The sequence below is a fragment of the Diabrotica virgifera genome, chromosome 10, assembly GCF_917563875.1.
Source record: "Diabrotica virgifera virgifera chromosome 10, PGI_DIABVI_V3a".
In the NCBI taxonomy this organism is placed as follows: Eukaryota; Metazoa; Arthropoda; class Insecta; order Coleoptera; family Chrysomelidae; genus Diabrotica; species Diabrotica virgifera.
This window is the reverse complement of record NC_065452.1, coordinates 49,512,556-49,530,748: the sequence shown is the minus strand read 5'-3', so window position 1 is coordinate 49,530,748 and position 18,193 is coordinate 49,512,556.

The window sequence follows — 18,193 nt, the reverse complement described above, 5'->3', positions numbered from 1 at the left end:
TATATAGCATTCTCTATATCTAAACTCATCACTTTCCGAGATATTTTGAGTTTTCTTCAAATTTCGGGAATACATTCAATTTTTCTACTAGAAAATGGTAGTACCTATTGAGTGATAATATAACAAAATTATTTTTACAAAATCAATGGGATAGTCCCAGTAGCTGGCGATATACCATAATTAAAAATCATACAGAACAAGTAAAAATTTCGTTTGTATAATGGTATTAAAAGTTTATTGAAAAACTATTAAAAAGTCATCCAAAAGGATTCGCAAAACGTTTTCAATCTAGATCAGATCATCTTCAGTGCGTTCTGCTTAGTGCATAGATTGGTCTGTGTCCATCGAACTGGCAAGTACCACACGTTACCATCGAGCAGTGAATCATGTTGCCCTCTGAGCACTCTTAAATTTATCGCTTAACATCGACTTAGAGTCGCTACTAACATCATCTTTTAAAAATGTAAATCATATTTCTCGATGTCACCTATTCTACAAGGTTGCTAGTTTCATGTACTAAGCAGAACGCACTGAAGATGATCTGATCTAGATTGAAAACGTTTTGCGAATCCTTTTGGTTGACTTTTTAATAGTTTTTCAATAAACTTTTTATACCATTATACAAACGAAGTGTTTACTTGTTCTGTATGAAAATTTTTATTCAATAAGTAACTAACAAAAAATATAAATCATAACAATATGCAATGGATGTATCAATAAATGTGATATTAAGGATTTATCATATTATTTCCCTAATATACTAGAATCGTAAAATTACTACAAAAAAATATGTCTTGTGTATAATAATATAACAAGATTATTTTTATTTAATAAACAACTCACACAAAATATAAATCAAAACAATATACAACTGATGTACCTAACAGTTTTTAGATTGTTGTATCAACAGTATTCTAAACCAAGAAGTTTTTAGTAACACATTCCTAATTGCAGATTGTGACGCGCATTTATTAATAATATAATTTCCATACTAATTTTCATTAATATGCATCAAGAAATCCCTTTTTTGTTAACACTCATAGCCAAACTAGGTGATCTATAAATGTTTAAGTTGCTATTGTTGGCGATTATGTTATTGGCCCACATTTTTTTGACGTTTGAGTGAGGTTTTACACGACGGTGCTCCAGTTCTTCCAAAATTGATTTTTTCATATGGTGGTATATAAAAAACCTTGTATGCCAGAAGCATCCAACAACGCCTGATAACATTGACTTACAAAAATGTTAAGCAATGTGGCTCGGTCATTTGAACATCAGCTACAAAATTGCATAGACGTTGAAGGTGGACATTTTCAACATTTACTTTAGACTTATATCCGTAACATCACATTAATTGGTTCATTCATTAAATAATATTATATATTTTGTTAGTTCCTTATTTAATGCAAATATTTGTTATATTATTACACAATACTTATTTGTTAAGTTATTTCTACTTATAAAAATTGAATGTACTCCCGGCAAATGAAGAAAACTAAAAATATCCCAGAAACTAAGAAGTTTAGGTATAGGAGATGCTGTGTAAAAATGAAAGAGTATCATAAATACAATGCTCCTAAATAATTAAACATAGGGTGATCTATTTAAAAAAATTGAGAAAATCGTAATTTTGTTTTGTAGATTAAAAGTGCTTATAAAATTGAATGTTTTACTAAAAACTTCTTGGCTTAGAATACTGTTGATATAACAATCTAAAAACTGTTACATCAGTTGTATATTGTTTAGATTTATGTTTTATGTAAGTTATTTATTGAATAAAAATTATCTTGTTATATTATTATATACAAGACATATTTTTTTTGTAGAAATTTTACGATTCTTGTATATTAGGGAAATATGATAATTTCTTAATATCACATTTATTGGTACATTCACCGCATATTATTCTGGTTTATATTTTGTGCTAGTTATTTATTGAATAAAAATAATTTTGTTTAATTATCACTCAATACTAACTTATTTCTACTAGAAAAATTGAATGTATCCCCGAAATTTGAAGATAACTAAAAATATCTTGGAAAGTAATGAGTTTAGGTATAGGGAATGCTATATAAAAATGAAAGAGTATCATAAATACAATATTTAAAAAAAATAACATATGGTGTGATCTGATTAAAAAAATTGAGAAAATCGTAATTTGGTTTTGTAGTTCACCCTGTATACAAATATTCGTCAATGATTTCAATTAAACTTAATTTATAAACTACAGTATATTGTTTATCTTATACCTAATATAAAACAAATTATAGTTTATGAATTACTCCTTTATATACATGGTGTTAATCTCATATGGATTTCGAAATAAAAATGGTCATAACTTGTTAAATACTCTGTATAGTAGTGCAAAACCCTATATTATATGAACAATAATTATGAGAGGAATATGAATAAGAAAAAATATATAGGGTGTCCCATTTAAAAACTTATATATTTGATATACCACGCAGTGAGTGATCACCCTGTAGAATGTATCATATTTTCCTAGCCTGGGGAATATCGTTGTCTACATTTTTTTTAAATAACTTTTTTCGATATTCTATACCATAATGGAATTATCCACCGATCCCGCACTAAAAACTCACCCTGTATGTATATTATACAAATGAATATTTCTTCAAAATTAACTAAACTAAAAAACTAAAACGCTCTCAGTTAAATGAAGCGTAATTATCCAATTTACATCGAATAAATAAGGATCTGTGTAAGTGATCTGTAAGAAGTGGTGCCTAATGTTAATGTATCTTTAACTATTATTTTTCATCTCAGCGGCTACATTATACTAATTGCATCTTAAGAACTCACTTAAATATTTCGTCAATGAGTTTCAGTGTACAAAACAGATTGGCTTCTAATTAATTGAATAGATTCTTGAGTTAGTACGAGTACATCACTTCACCCGAAATATTTACTCGCCATTTTTATTTAAAGTTATCACTTACGATATAAAAGTAAATGCGTCTAAGATATCATTTTTTAAATAATGGCTAGTAAAGAAATGAAAGTATCTAAAAATAATTTAAAAGAATGCTTAAGCAACCAATGCTTGAGCGACTATGCATTTGAAAATACTTAAATAAGGGATAACTTTAATGTAATGAAAGCGTTTTGGTAAAATTGTGTGTTGTGGGTTAGGTTGCTGTTGCTCTGAGCACCTCTATAGAAAAGGAAAATCATTGGCAACAAAACTCTCAATGTGAATGTGAACACAAAATTAATATATTATTGTGTTTTCAATTTATCAATCAAAGGCAAAATGAAAATTAAATTAAATTTTTTTTTAATAACGCGGGCACATAAATTTGATACACCCTGTATATTGATCTGTAAATATTTATTAGAATTTAGTTTGGATGTAAGTGGATTTCTTTTTTAATGAGCTTTCCGATGAACCATTAAAGACTTTTGTGAATAATTAAAGTGAAAAGAACGATGTATTTAGGTTTAAAATGGAAAAAGATTGTTTATTACGGGAACTATAGAATCCACAGGTAGAGGTAATTATCATTTTCTAGAAAAATGGTTTAAAAGGAAGTTTGGAATTTTAATATCTTTGTTTCACCCCAAGTAAAATGTTGTAGAATTCACCGAAAGTAATTAGGATGATCGGAATAATTTAGAAAGAATGACTGTTTGTTTGTCGAATGGAAAAGAGAAATGATTCTGATTCTTGGCAATTTGGAAGGGGAAAAGTGGTTTGAATGATTGAGGGAGTTTGAAAAAGAAGGCATTATGTTATTGGCATCGCTGAGGAGCAGTTCGACGTTTTCGTGGATAGATAGTTAGCAAGTACCAGTGGCTGTTTGATAGTGGAGAATAGTGCTGAAAAGTGGAACGAGAGACAGATCAAATTGAGACGAAATACCTCTTTGATTCTGTATTATTGTGAGAAGGAGAGCAGAGAATTTTTAGAGTTTGTGTGAATCGAGTACTGGTCAAAAGAGGCTTTGGCTCGTTGGAGAATTGGTGCTGGTATGCTGATAGTTTTGAAGCTGGAGAACGGAGAGGGCTTTGATGAGTAGCCTTTAACATAGTCAACGAGGGAGAGCTGTTTTGGGTCACGAGAAGACATCAGAGTGAGTAAAGCAAAAGGTCAGTCAACTTATGTGAAAGATATTTTTATGTTCGGAAACTAAAATTTTGAGTAAAAAGCGTAGGAATTAAAATTCCAGTATAGCTAATCTTGCGAATACATAATTTGGTTTTGTTTATTTTGTTGTACCAAAGTCATCGGGAACAAACCGATAAAATGTTTTTTTTTTAACTAGAATAAATTTAAATGGTAGAAATTTAATTCGGACATCTGTGTCCACAGGTTTTAGATTTGATAGATTTTTAGAGTATCGATTTTGATAAATAAAAGACAATTCTGTATGTTTATTTTATATTTTGCTTTATTTCTTTTCCCTATTTTATCCCGATTAGGATCAACTAAGAGATACTGAAACCACGAGAGAAGATAAGTATAACGTAAGATAATTTAGACATTTTTTAATATTATAAAAAGGCACCCTGAGATTTTTTATTCATTTTTTATGTATGATTTGCGACAATTAAATAATTAATCAAATAAATAATAATTAATATAAAATTGATAAGAAGCAGATCATAACAATATGTAAAAAAGATGGAATGCAACCGTAGACACGTGTTTTTAACTCATTAGTCGTCATCAGTACGCTATATACCCAAGTTAGAACAATGAGCAATTTAACTTGGGAAACGATTACTACAGCAGCAATGTTACCATTTCTGACAACAATGTCAAAAGACCCTGCCTTTCAGGGCGACGACTAACACAGTCACGGAGGTATAGCTATTATATCTGAGGAAAGGAAAGCCAAACCGTTATGAAATAAAGGATGTTGAGTAAGCGAGTAGTATTTCATAACGATTTGGCTTTCCTTTCCTCAGTTAGCTTTACCTCCGCGACTGTATTAGTCATCGCCCTGAAAGGCAGGGGCTTCTGACATTGTTGTCACAAATGGTAACATTGCTCCCGTATTGAAGCTTTCCCAAGTTAATATGGTCCATTTTCTAACTTGAATATACCTTACTGATGGCGACTAATGAGTTATAAACACGTGTCTAGTATCTAATGTTGCATTCCATCTTTTTTATATATTTTAATTTTGTATTTTGTACATATATAAAGTGATGGTAGTAGGTCACAAGCGGCATCTGCTAAATAAAAGTCAAAGTTTTCAACGTAATAAAATATTTAAAACAACATCAATTTGAAAACTTATTGGAGCATTTTCCTGGTAACACCTCCACGGCATCTAAAAATTGCAAGCCAGATAGATGCTGAAGCAAAGAAGACATGAGGGAATTCTAAAATTTGCAATTCACAACCACGTCTGTTCAGCGTGGTAAATTTCAACGGAAAATAGAGCTATGCTACTCAATAGGAGTAATACTAATAGAAAATAAATATGTATACCATTTTTATTCAGTTGCAATGCGATGCCAAACCTGTCTTAATTTTTACTTGCTTCAGAGAGCGCAACCAGCACTCTAATCGACTCTAATCAGATATTAGAGAATGCATATGTAATGTTGACTCTGGCCCAAGTTTAAATTACCCAGTCTATTAGTCCCCGCATTGCAACTAACGTGATTGTATAGGTGCCAAACGGCATATGCTAAATAAAAGTCAAAGTTTTCAACCTAATAAAATATTTAAAAATATTTAAAATAATATCAAATTGCAACTGAATAAAAATGGTATACATTTATATTTTCTACTAGTATTACTCCTATTGAGTAACAAAGGTCCATTTTTCGTTGGAATTTACCACGTTGAACAGACGGGGTTGTGAATTGCAAATTTTAGAAGAGTCTCGTGTTTTCTTTGCTTCAGCATCCATCTGGCTTGCAATTTTTAGAAGCCGTGGAGGTATTACCAGGAAAATGGTCCAATAAGTTTTTAATTTGATATTATTTTAAACATTTTTAAATATTTTATTAGGTTGAAAACTTTAACTTTTATATATAGGGTGTTTCATTAATAATTGTCCATATAGTAACTGGAGAAACTTTAGCACCAAATACGAAGATTTAACCTAAAACACTTAAATAAAATGTGGTTCCTTACTGAGTTACAGGGTGTTTTATCTAAAATATTAAAAATTATTTTTGCTCAGCATTTTAAAACTATTCGAGATGTCCGTTTTATACTTGGCAGAAAGTGCGAATACTAGACACCCTACTAAACTATGATAAACAAACGTTTCTAGCTACTACCAGAGGCGTACGACAGGGGATGGTGAATGGTTGACCCTTCTCAAATTCTACGCCACTGGAGGAATTACTATTTTAGTGCCATTTTTAGATTCTCCAATACTTTCTACGTAAATAATATACTCTTCATTGGTAACGATAAAGTCATTAGTTTTCGAGATATTTGAAGTTAAATATAAAATGGCACAATTATTTTGATTAATTTATAATAATATGATTCATATGATTAAAATTTAAAATATATTTGCACCCAGTACTTTAAAACTATTTGGCGTATCCATATCATACTTGGCAGAAAGTGTAGGTACTGTACACTCTACTAAATTAAGATAAATAAACGTTTCTAGCTACTACCAGAGGCGTACGATAGGGGATAGTGTCTGGTTGACCATTCCCAAATTCTACGCCACAAACTAAATTGCTATTTCAGTGTAATTTTTTGATTTTGCAATACTTTTTATGTAAATAATATACTCTTCATTCGTAACGATAAAATGATTAGTGTTCGAGATATTTGAAATTAAAAATTAAGCGACACAATACATTAATCAAAATAACCTTGTCTTTTCATTTTTAACTTCAAAAGATCTCGAAAACTAATGACTTTATGGTTACGAATGAAGAGTATATTATTTTCATAGAAAGTGTTGGAGAATCCAAAAATTGAACTAAAATAGCAATTTCGCCAGTGGCGTAGAATTTGGAAAGGGTCAACCATTCACTTTCCCCCGTCGTACGCCTCTGGTAATAGCCAGAAACGTTTGTTTAACACAATTTAGTAGTTTATACAGTACCTATACTTCCTGCCACGTATGAAAAGGATACGTCGAATAGTTTTAAACTGCTGAGCAAAAATAGTTTTTAAATTTTTAGATGAAACATCCTGTAACTCAATAAGGAACAACATTTTATTTAAGTGTTTTAGGTTAAATCTTCGTATTTTGTGGTAAGGTTTCTCCAGTTACTATATGGACAATTATTAATGAAACACCCTGTATAGATAGATATATATTATATAATAATATGAAATAATACTGAAAGTTCTCTTTTAATTTAATGTGTCTTATATTAAGCGCGCCCTTTCATTTATTTTTACTCCTAGACGTAATATCTCTTTATTACAAAAACATATCCAGTTGTCCCAATTTGTCCGCCGAGGGACCTCTGAATTCCTTTCTCATCTTGAGTTTGGATTTCCAGCGAAAATGTCTTTCGTCTCAACGGCCCTCGCCCTATTCCCCTGTTGACTTTTTTATACACCTTTCAACCGTCATAATGTCTTTGTACACATCACTCTGCTCTTTTCCCTAAGACGTCTTAAACAACTGTTTTTATTCCGTGGATTTTTCGTGGATTCTCGATAAATTAAAAACAACGAGGCGCACAATAGTTTGTCAGGCATTGTATCCAAAATCAATTCTTTAAAATAATGTTCACTGCAAAATATTCAGTCCAAAGTGAATCAAAAGAAATGAAAACAAGTATATATACATAGACTTAAATATACAGGGTGCATAACTACTATGGAGGGTTTTTCTACACAACTATACAAAGAACAGCAATGTATCCGGAATGGATCATTACCAAAGATAATCAATCAGGGATTTGAAATTGTAGCGGACATAACTCTTAATGAAGTTCGAAGCTCAGTGCAAGAAATAAAAAACAATAAATCCCCCGGAGATGATGAAATAGTGGCAAATGCCTTGAAAGTAGCTGGAAAAAGAATATGGCAAGTCCTTGCCAAGCTATTCACTAGATGTCTGCACGAAGCAATAACACCAACTCAGTGGCATAACGCAGAAATTATCCTACTTCATAAAAAAGGTGATCCTACCGACAAGGGCGGATCCAGGACCGATTTTCGGGAGGGGCCATAAACTTTTTTTTTTGAGAGGGGTACCGGAGGATCTTGGGATAATTTTTAAAAAAATTTGGGTTTCAATGGTGAGTTTTAAGGCACTTTTCATACACTTTTGAGTGCCATAAAGACATTCAAAACTTTTGGTTATTAAAGTATTATTAAAGTCAGTAAAGATTCCTACATATTTCTTCGGATCCAAGTGCAGTTCTTTCAACAAGTTTAATAGTATTTTTCCCAATGCTTCTCCTGTCAGGTCTTGTTCTTTCCCTCTTTCTGATTTTCAGTAATTACTTTTATGTTCTCATAAGCGTCATTGACCTTCAAAGTCTTCACGAATGTTGTTATTGTGTATGTATGTATCTTAAATTTAGAGAAAGCTGTTCCACGTGGGATACGTCGGTCATTTCGTCAAATATGGCAGAGTAAAAATTTGCACTTTGAACCTGATTCAATATTTTTGAAATTATGTCTTCATCACATGTTATCAATTGATTTTGACTGGTGCTACTAATGTATGTTGCTCGGGAAGATGCTGTGGATAGGTGTTGTTTAAGAGTCTTATCTTCTGATGCGATTTTAAACATTAACAATTCCCCTCATTGTTAGGTCCAGCATCTTCGTCCAGAAGCAGAAGGCTATCATCACGATGGCCTCTTAGAGGGTATTTTGTCGACTTAAGAACATTATAGGTTCTAGTATTAGTCGTAGTCTTTCTCTATTTTCTTGTACCTATTTAGACATCTGAGAGTCTATCTGGTTAATGACTGACTTTTGCGGGTTGCGATATCTTTGTAGAAAATCCAGCCCAAGCTGAAGGCACTCCTTGTGGTATGATGTTTTTTCATGGGTTTGTATGGCTTTCTCTTTGACCATGACTTTAGCGAAAGATGTTAAATGTTTCGTGACAAGACTTTGGGCTATCAACCTTTTATTGTGACCATATTTTTCGTTAGGAAAATAAAACGCAATACTTTATAAACAATCCCTTTTGGCTGTGCGAAAATACCAACCAACTTCTTCGTTCTAAGTGCTGGTGACCCAAGTAATGCTCCATTTTTTTCTATTTTTGTGTGTACACAATATGGAAATTGACACGATTTTTATGGCTGCCAAGGTCGTTCTAAAAATTGGCACTTAACATTATTTAACGTAAAATTATTAACATTTTGATTTGCAAAACATCCTATGTCATTCTTCAAGAATTTTGTTAATGCTTTTGTTCGATTCTAGTCTAGACAACACATTTACCTCCTGTTTTGTACAAATACATATGTTTTATGGTCTGTAATAGATAAGGAAGGTGATTTAAAGACCGATACTGATGAAATATTGGAAACATGGCAAAACTACTGTGGCGAGCTATATAAAAATAACGAGGTATCAGCAGAAAATCAGTGGCCTTCTGACTACCCTAGAGAACCTACTGTCTTACTAGCTGAATTCAAAGATGCAATTAAATTACTAAAGAGAAATAAATCCCCAGGCATTGATTTAATACCATGTGAAATACTACAGTTACTAGGTGACAAAGGATTACATATCATCCATTCTATCTGTGTCGCTGTTTGGAATTCAGGAAAATGGCCATCTGATTGGTGTACCTTAATTTATATCCCACTACACAAAAAAGGAACAACTACCAGATGTGAAAACTACCGCACACTGTCACTAATAACACATGCTAGTAAAATCTTGTTGCATATCATCAAAAACAGATTAAAAACCTATCTACATTAACAAATACCTCAGGAACAAGCGGGGTTTGTAAAGGGTAAAGGTACAAGGGAACAAATCCTGAACCTGAGACCACTCATTGAAAAGTCTAGAGAATTTCAAGTACCTATGATTATATGCTTCGTTGACTACCAAAAGGCATTTGATTGTGTAAGCTGGATAAATCTGTGGTCAATTTTAATAGAAATGGGCGCACCAATGCACTTGGTGACACTTATTAAAAATCTATACCAGTCTAATATAGCGACAGTACGACTAGATCAGAAGTTCTCAAACCATTTAAAGACCGAGAGAGGTGTTAGACACGGAAGCGTGTTGTCACCTGACTTATTTAACATTTATGGTGAACATGTCATGAGGATGGTTTTAGAAGGATGGGCCGGTGGAGTAACAGTAGCTGGTAGGAAAATCTCCAATTTAAGATTTGCTGATGACACTACACTTATAGTAGCAAATGAGCAAGAAATGTTTGATCTTCTGCGAAGAGTTGAGTACGAAAGCAATAAAGTTGGTCTGAAAATCAATAAAGCTAAGACAAAAATAATGGTGGTCGACAGATTTGACACTATCCAACTGACTAACATATTACAGGAATACCAGATAGTAAACACCTTTGTCTATAAAATCCACAAGGAAAAGAAAAAGGTTTTCCTGTATTTGGCTGTATACCATCAATCACAAAATTGGAAAGAAATCCTTTGTAAAAGGTATAAATTTTTTTTTTTATTAAAAATCCCTTAAAAGGGCTACATCACAACAAAACGTTTTCGATTTTTATAAAAAATCATCATCAGTGTTCGATAAACTGGATGCTAGCTGAGCCACAAAAGAAAAATATTTGGGTAAAAACCCTTTACATAAAATATAGATGCCTTAAAAGTGCATACTTCAGTAAAAAGGCCTGTGATGGTCACATGGCAAACAGGATAATGCCCTAAGGTAAGGTATACAGGTTTCCCAACACGTGGGATCCAAATTGAGTTGATCACATTTCAATGACTTAATGGCAACTCAGAGATATGTTTGAAACTAAAAACCTTTGAACTGCAAATATTTAAATTTATATTTTTTAAATTCTCGGAGGGGCCATGGCCCCCATGGCCCCCTCCCTGGATCCGCCCTTGGCTACCGTCCTCAGAAACTACAGACCAAGAAGTCTACTTTCTCATATTTATAAACTATTTACAAAAATAATTACGAAACGATTAGAAAATAAATTGAAATTTTATCAGCCCATAGAACAGGCGGTATTTAGAAGAGGCTACGGAACAAACGATTGAAACGATCACTTATTGGTAATAAAAAATCTTATAGAAAAATGTACTGAATGTAATAACCCACTAGCATTAATATTTGTGGACCATGAAAAGACTTTTGACACCATAAATAAAAAAAAATGTTGGAAGCCTTGACATAATGCCGAATTGACTATGGGTATATAAATATAATTAAACACATATACCAAAACCCAAAACGTATTAGTTATTGTTAGAGTGGGTGATCATTAAACTGTTCACTACGCTTTTGAAATATATGTAGGATACGTTAAAGACAAGCGTAATCAAAGTCCGTGTGATGTTTTACAGTTTTAATTAATAAAATAGACAAATAAATTATAGACACTATTAAATTGACGAAATGTAAAGTGTTTGTGTAATTGCGAATAAAATTTTATGAGTTCTCACAAAAGAAAATGTTTTTGAAATAATCGCTTCTATCTACTTAAGATATGACCGGCTTGTCAATATATAAGTTACGTCTTAAACTTCGCGTCCTTTCGATTATCGCCAAATACAGCCTCTTTCATTCGAATCTCAAAATCGACTGACTCTCGCACCCCTACGCTAAATAAAAATCTCTTACATCTAATCTCCCTTTTCCGTTTTCCTCTGAAAACCAACCTATTAAAATTAGTTCAAAGTATGTACCGACCTTTTCCAATAAACGAAAACTATAAAAATTAGTCAAGGTGGCTGCTTGTTTACCTTGAGTCTTAGATAACTCCGATTCCAAATCCCCAAGCCGATCCGCACATGTGTTCGTATGCGTGAGACTCTTATTTCGTTTTCGTAATAATAATAATTGAAAAAATTATATACAGGAGTCTTAAAAATTAAGATAAAGTATTTACAATTCTACATATATGTAAAATGGCAAAACTGACTGACAAGGGCATAAACATAAACGGAGAGAAGATTAGTCACCTGAGGTTTGCAGATGATATTGTGCTAATAACTGATAGGATGGATGAGGTCAAAGAACTTTTAAATCAGCTCTAGCTTTTTTCTCTAGAAGGGGCATTGAAAATAGATATAATATCTAAAACTCAGATGATGAAAGATCTTATAGACAGCAAAGATATATGCGTAGGAACAAGATAACAAGATCCATAGACCAGGTAACGGCCTATAAATACCTCGGTCACAAGATTCGCATAGGAAAAGATAACCAAACAGTTGAGCTTCTCTCTCGTATACGACTGACTTGGGCAGCCTTATACGTAATGTATTGATAATACAATATTTTGTATTTCGATAGCGACTTCAAACTTGGAAGTCGAAACGTCAATAAATTAATTTCAAACTGGATTTGTGGCTTTATTTCCCAAATAGAGTCAGTCTACGTAACAGTCAATTACATAATTATTATGCAACAAGGAAATAGCTTCAGAACAATATTTTCGATTCGATGTTGAAGCGACTGGCTTTTCCTCATGGTTCCAGCCCATTTGACCAGATTGGAGTATAGTCCAATTGTCCAATTTTTTATTTAGAGATAACCTTGACGAAGGCATTAACTAATACATATTTCTGAATTTAAGGCCTAGTTGCTTTCTCTTGGTCCAATATGTTTCCTTTATATATGACTTCTGTCCAAATTAATACCAAGATATTTTATCTCGTTGTCTGAGGGTAATCGATGATTATTTAAAGTCACTGGAGTATGTGAATAGATTTTCCTTCGTTTACTTTAACTTTCCATTCCAGAAACCAATCTTGTATTCTATTTAGATACGCTTGAAGGATATGCGAGGCATAAATAGAGTCAGCATGTCAGGATTCATTGTAGTATCTTCGACAAATGTTTCTATCATTATTTCTTCTGTAGGTGGTCTCTCCTCTAGTGGTTCCTAAGAGTTGTAGGTATATCTACGGCAATCAAGAGATACAAAGTAGGTCCCAGTACGCTACCTTGTGGTATATATCTACCCTATTATACAGAAAGAAATGCATTTAAAAAGGATCGGGCATTTCCAATTAAAAGATCAACCGTTTTCTAATTATTAGAGGACCAAAAGCTTAAATTCGAAAACTAGCGGCGAGGCAAGTGGCGCTCCAAAGTCGAAAATCGATTGTTTTCTTTCCAGTATTCAAATAAAAACTAAAATTAACAATTACAGTTAACACTCAGTTTAATCAGGCTCGCGCGAAAGACCCAATTGCATATTAAATTTTTGGTATTTCCATTTTACATTTTTCTCATTTCCTAAATAAATGGAAATTTGCTTTTGATATTAGCTAAATGGGAGCTTTGTTTACTTTGTCTCTGAGGAAAGTTCTCTCCTTAATTTTGTATAGAATTAGGGACGGCTTAAAATTATTGCTTATTTTCTTTCCTTGGAGTGAGGGACTTAAAACTGATGGGTGCCTAATTTTACAGACCCTTTTCAGTTTTCTGTAAATACCACTTTACAGGAAATATTTTCACGATTACTTCAATTTTTCATCACTTTTAAATGAACTCTTTGACAAAATTAATGTACTGCCTTCTAACAACTATAGAGATAATGATATATAAAGGACTAGATTATTAGAATTATTAGCATGACAGATAGAATAAAATAAGCCTATATATAAGTACAATAATTTGAAAAAGTAACCCAATTATTTCTGAAATAACCAAGTCTTAGGAAAAACATACTATAAGCAAATGTCGAGATACAGTGGAACCTCGATAACTCGGATTAATCGGGACCGCGGCCGATCCAGGTTATCGAAAATCCGGGTTAGCCGCAGAATATGGTAAAAATTAGTAACATACGGTACACTTACAGATAAACTCCGTTATAATTGAAATAACATAAAATATATATGCACAGTACAGATCTAAATTACGTATAGTTGTATAAAGTATAGAGTACTGTTCATTTCTTGGTAAAAAACTTATGCGTAGACAAAAAAACACGCAAACACAAACCTATCTGAAACACGATTATAGAACGTAAGCGAAAAATACGACTGTACTACACACAATACGGTCACAATCGGAACAATGTTAAGTTATTTAAGAACAGTGGAGACTAAGACCATTGTTTAAAAAATATTTTTTTAAAAAGTCTTTTAGTCTTTTATGAACAATGCTAAGACAGTTTGAAATAAATAAAGGAATACAGGTGTCTGTTGTTTCCGATAATCCGAGACAATGAACGTCGCTGTGGTGCCGTGTGCCATGGGTGATATTTGCTATCGTATAGTTCAAATTACACAAATACACATTATCTCCGAAATATTATATGACATACCGAATGTCCATTTCCTATTCCCTCAGTTGGTCTGTGCCAATTGAACTGGCAAGCACCTAGCATTTTCGAGCAGGGGAGCATGTTGCACCTTGAGCATGTATTATATTAAATCTGAGAACATCGATTTCTAGTCACCATATTCTATTAATATATAATATGTAAACCATATATTATGGGGTTACCACTTTAAATTGTGTGCTAGTTTCAAACTACTCGGCAGAATGTAAGTATTCCCACATGTTTTTCTTTCTAACAGTCACAATTTTAACTTTTTGCTTTAATCTAACGTGGAAATACTTCATTCTAAGCACTGAAGATTTAGTTCTGAATTAGAACGAAAACGTTTTGCAATCCATTTGGATAACATTGTAGATAGTTTTTAATAAACGATTTTATACCAGAATACAATTTGAAGTTTTTACTTCTGTATGAGTTTTTTATTACATGCATTTTTATTGTTGAAATGTTTGTCTGATGAAAGTCGGTCCGGGTTAGCCGGACTTCCGGGTTATCGGGGGCCGACTTATCGGGTTCCACTGTACATATATCTGAATAAAACGCTTTAACATAATACCATTTTTTTTAATTTGGTCAACATGAGTAAGAAAATTAATTTTATGCCGAATACCTAATATTTTACTTTTGTTTTCTACTCAGTACACAGTAACAAGATAGAGCGTAAGGGAAATGATCCTGAATCGATCTATTATTGGATACTAGAAGTCTTAACGCCTTTCAGGCTGCGATTTAGAAAGCAATAGTAATCTAGTCAATTTATTTTTCCTAGTATAACCATCATAACAATTGAAATACAAGATAAAGCATAAAGTAAAGAACAGACGTACTCGCAATCATTTATTGTTTAACTTCTGATGACGGGGTTCGCTCTCTACAATATGCAGAGCATCATCAGGTCAACGGTTACAAGGCATATGACAGACAAAGGCATGACCTACTCATGATAATTTTAAAACACAAGAGGTTTTTGATGTTATAGTAAATGGAATTAGTGGCACAGGATCGACAAACATGAAAGGCAACAGTAAAGACTCACGAAGAGTTGTAACGCCATTGATGATGAGAACGCCATTGAGAGTGGTTGAATTGATCATATAACCAGCTCTTTAGAGCTACAGTGAATATAGTTAAAGTAAAAATAAAATCAAAATTCCATTTTTATTCAGTTGCAATGCGAAAGCCAAACAATCTTATTTTTCACTTAGAACACGGAGCGCAATCCAGCACTCTGAATCGACGATATTCGACTCTTGTTGGAGTCTCATCGGAGAGACGTAGGCCTGCTACTCCATACTCTAAGTGACCAACACCAAGAGTTTATCCCCCACACCGCAACTGACGTGAATGGACTAGGTGACTAGCGTTATCTGGCAATTAAAAGATGAAATTTTCAATCCTAATAGCAATATTAATAATATTTAAAAATATTAAAACATTATTAAAAGATTTTCAAATTGAAAACTTATTGGTCCCTTTCCTCCATGGCTTCTAAAATTTGCAAGCCAGATAGATGCTGAAGCGAAGAAGACAAAAGGGAATTCAAAAACTTACAATTCACGACCCCGTCTGTTCAGCTGGTAAATTCCAACAGAAAATGGACCTAGTTACTCAAAGAAGTACTTAATATAAAAATAAAATAAAAATTCCATTTTTATTCAGTCGCAATGCGAAGGCAAAACAATCTTATGTTTTACTTAGAATACGGAGCGCACTCCAGCAATCTGAATCGACGATTTTCGACTCTTGTTGGAGTCTCATCGGAGAGACGTTGGCCTGCTACTCCATACTCTAAGTGACCAACACCGAGAGTTTATCCCCCACACCACAACTGACGTGAATGGACTAGGTGACTAGCGTCATCTGGCAATTGAAAGATGAAGTTTTCGATCATAATAGCAATATTAATAATATTCAAAAATATTAAGATATTACTAAAAGATTTCTAAATTGAAAACTTATTAGTCCATTTCCTTGGTAACACCTCCATGGCTTCTAAAATTTGCAAGCCAGATGGATGCCGAAGCGAAGAAGACAAGAAGGAATTGAAAAACTTACAATTCACGACCCAGTTAAAGTAATTATGATGATCGCCAAACTTCGAAAGAAGACACACCTTAAGAAGAAGATAAGACATGTTACAGCAGAGATAGAACCGTTGTAGTTCCACGCTATCCAACACGAGATTCAACACAACCCAGTACGCTGAAAAAAAGAAGAATGATACAACATCACAAAGGTATTGTACAATCGTAAGTTATGTACACACAAAATTCAATTAAATTGATAAATTTGCGAGAGAATGAAAAGTCCCAGATCTCAACAATAAATATGAAACTTCTCGTGCAACCACTTTCTGGTAACATTCTCAATCTCTGCCTTTTACTATTTGTAAGGAAAGGAGACGACGAATAAAGAAGACGAAAGGGACCCTAAAGTCATATTCTGTCTATTCGTCTAGGAAAACTTCCAACGAAACTTGATTCCTACCGTGCATCCTATACGCAGAATTATTTTCATTATTCTGTTCAAATAGGCAGCTTGGTTTCGTTTAGATTCAGAGGTATTTATGTAATCCCACTGAAGACGCCTGGAGACACCGAAACCACAGTATATAGAGGTTCCACAGTAAAATCACTCTTCTGTCGGCGCTTTGATCTCAAGAAGTAATACCGGCAGTAAGCAATTGGCAATTCACCAGTGGTGGATGCGGATTTTCCCTGTTAAAATCCGTACGTTTCTATGTGACTAGCAATGCGAGAGTGGGGCAAAAGCGACTGCCAACATTGAGCGGTCGCCATGCGCGACTACATATTTTACTTCCAATTTTTCGGAGAGTGGTTCTACTGTCCCTCTTTATACTGTGCCGAAACGTACGTATGGGTATGGTGCATCACCTCTGAACCGAATTGAAACATAAGCTGTTTTTTAATTTTTCACTTTACTCATATTTTTTTGTTCTGAAGCTATTTCCTTGTGGCATTTTTATGATTAACTATTTATATGGGAAATAAGCCACAATTAAATTGAAAAAATAATTTTATTAACGTTTCGACGCCCAAATCGGGTGTCGTTGTCAAAATACAAAATACTACTAAAATAAACCAAAGTGTTGTTGCTAATGTTGTTGTTGAAGTAAAATATTCTTCTAATAATTTATTTAATCTGACTTATTTATATTGGCAATTCAGACATATACAGGGTGTCCCAGACTAAGTTACCCACGCTATATCTCTTAAACGAATAGAGATTTTCGAATGGGACAAAAGGTGATATATTCTACTTGTAATACACTTTAATATGGCGTACAAAAAATCATCCCCTAAATAATCATCCCTTAGTTACAACCCCTAACTTTAATTTTTTTAATAGCACCCTGTATATTTTTGTATAGTTTTGGATGTGGTCTTTTATCGTCTATTCAACACATTTTTTGAAAATAAAATCGGTTCGTACATAACCTAGAAACTATCAGTTTATTTTTGTTAAATTGTGTGTCCCAGACTAATTTATCCAGGCTATATTTCTTAAACGAATAGAGATTTTCGAATGGCACAAAAACTGATCTATTCCATTTGTAATACACTTTCATATGGCGTAGAAAAAATTCATCCCCTAAATATTCATCCCTAACTTACAGGGTGCTATTAAAAAAAATAAAGTAAAGGGTTGTAACTAAGGGATGAATATTTAGGGGATATTTTTTTTTCTAGGCCATATTAAAGTGTATTACAAATGTAATAGATTATTTTTGTCCCATTCGAAAATCTCTATTCGTTTATGAAATATAGCCTTGA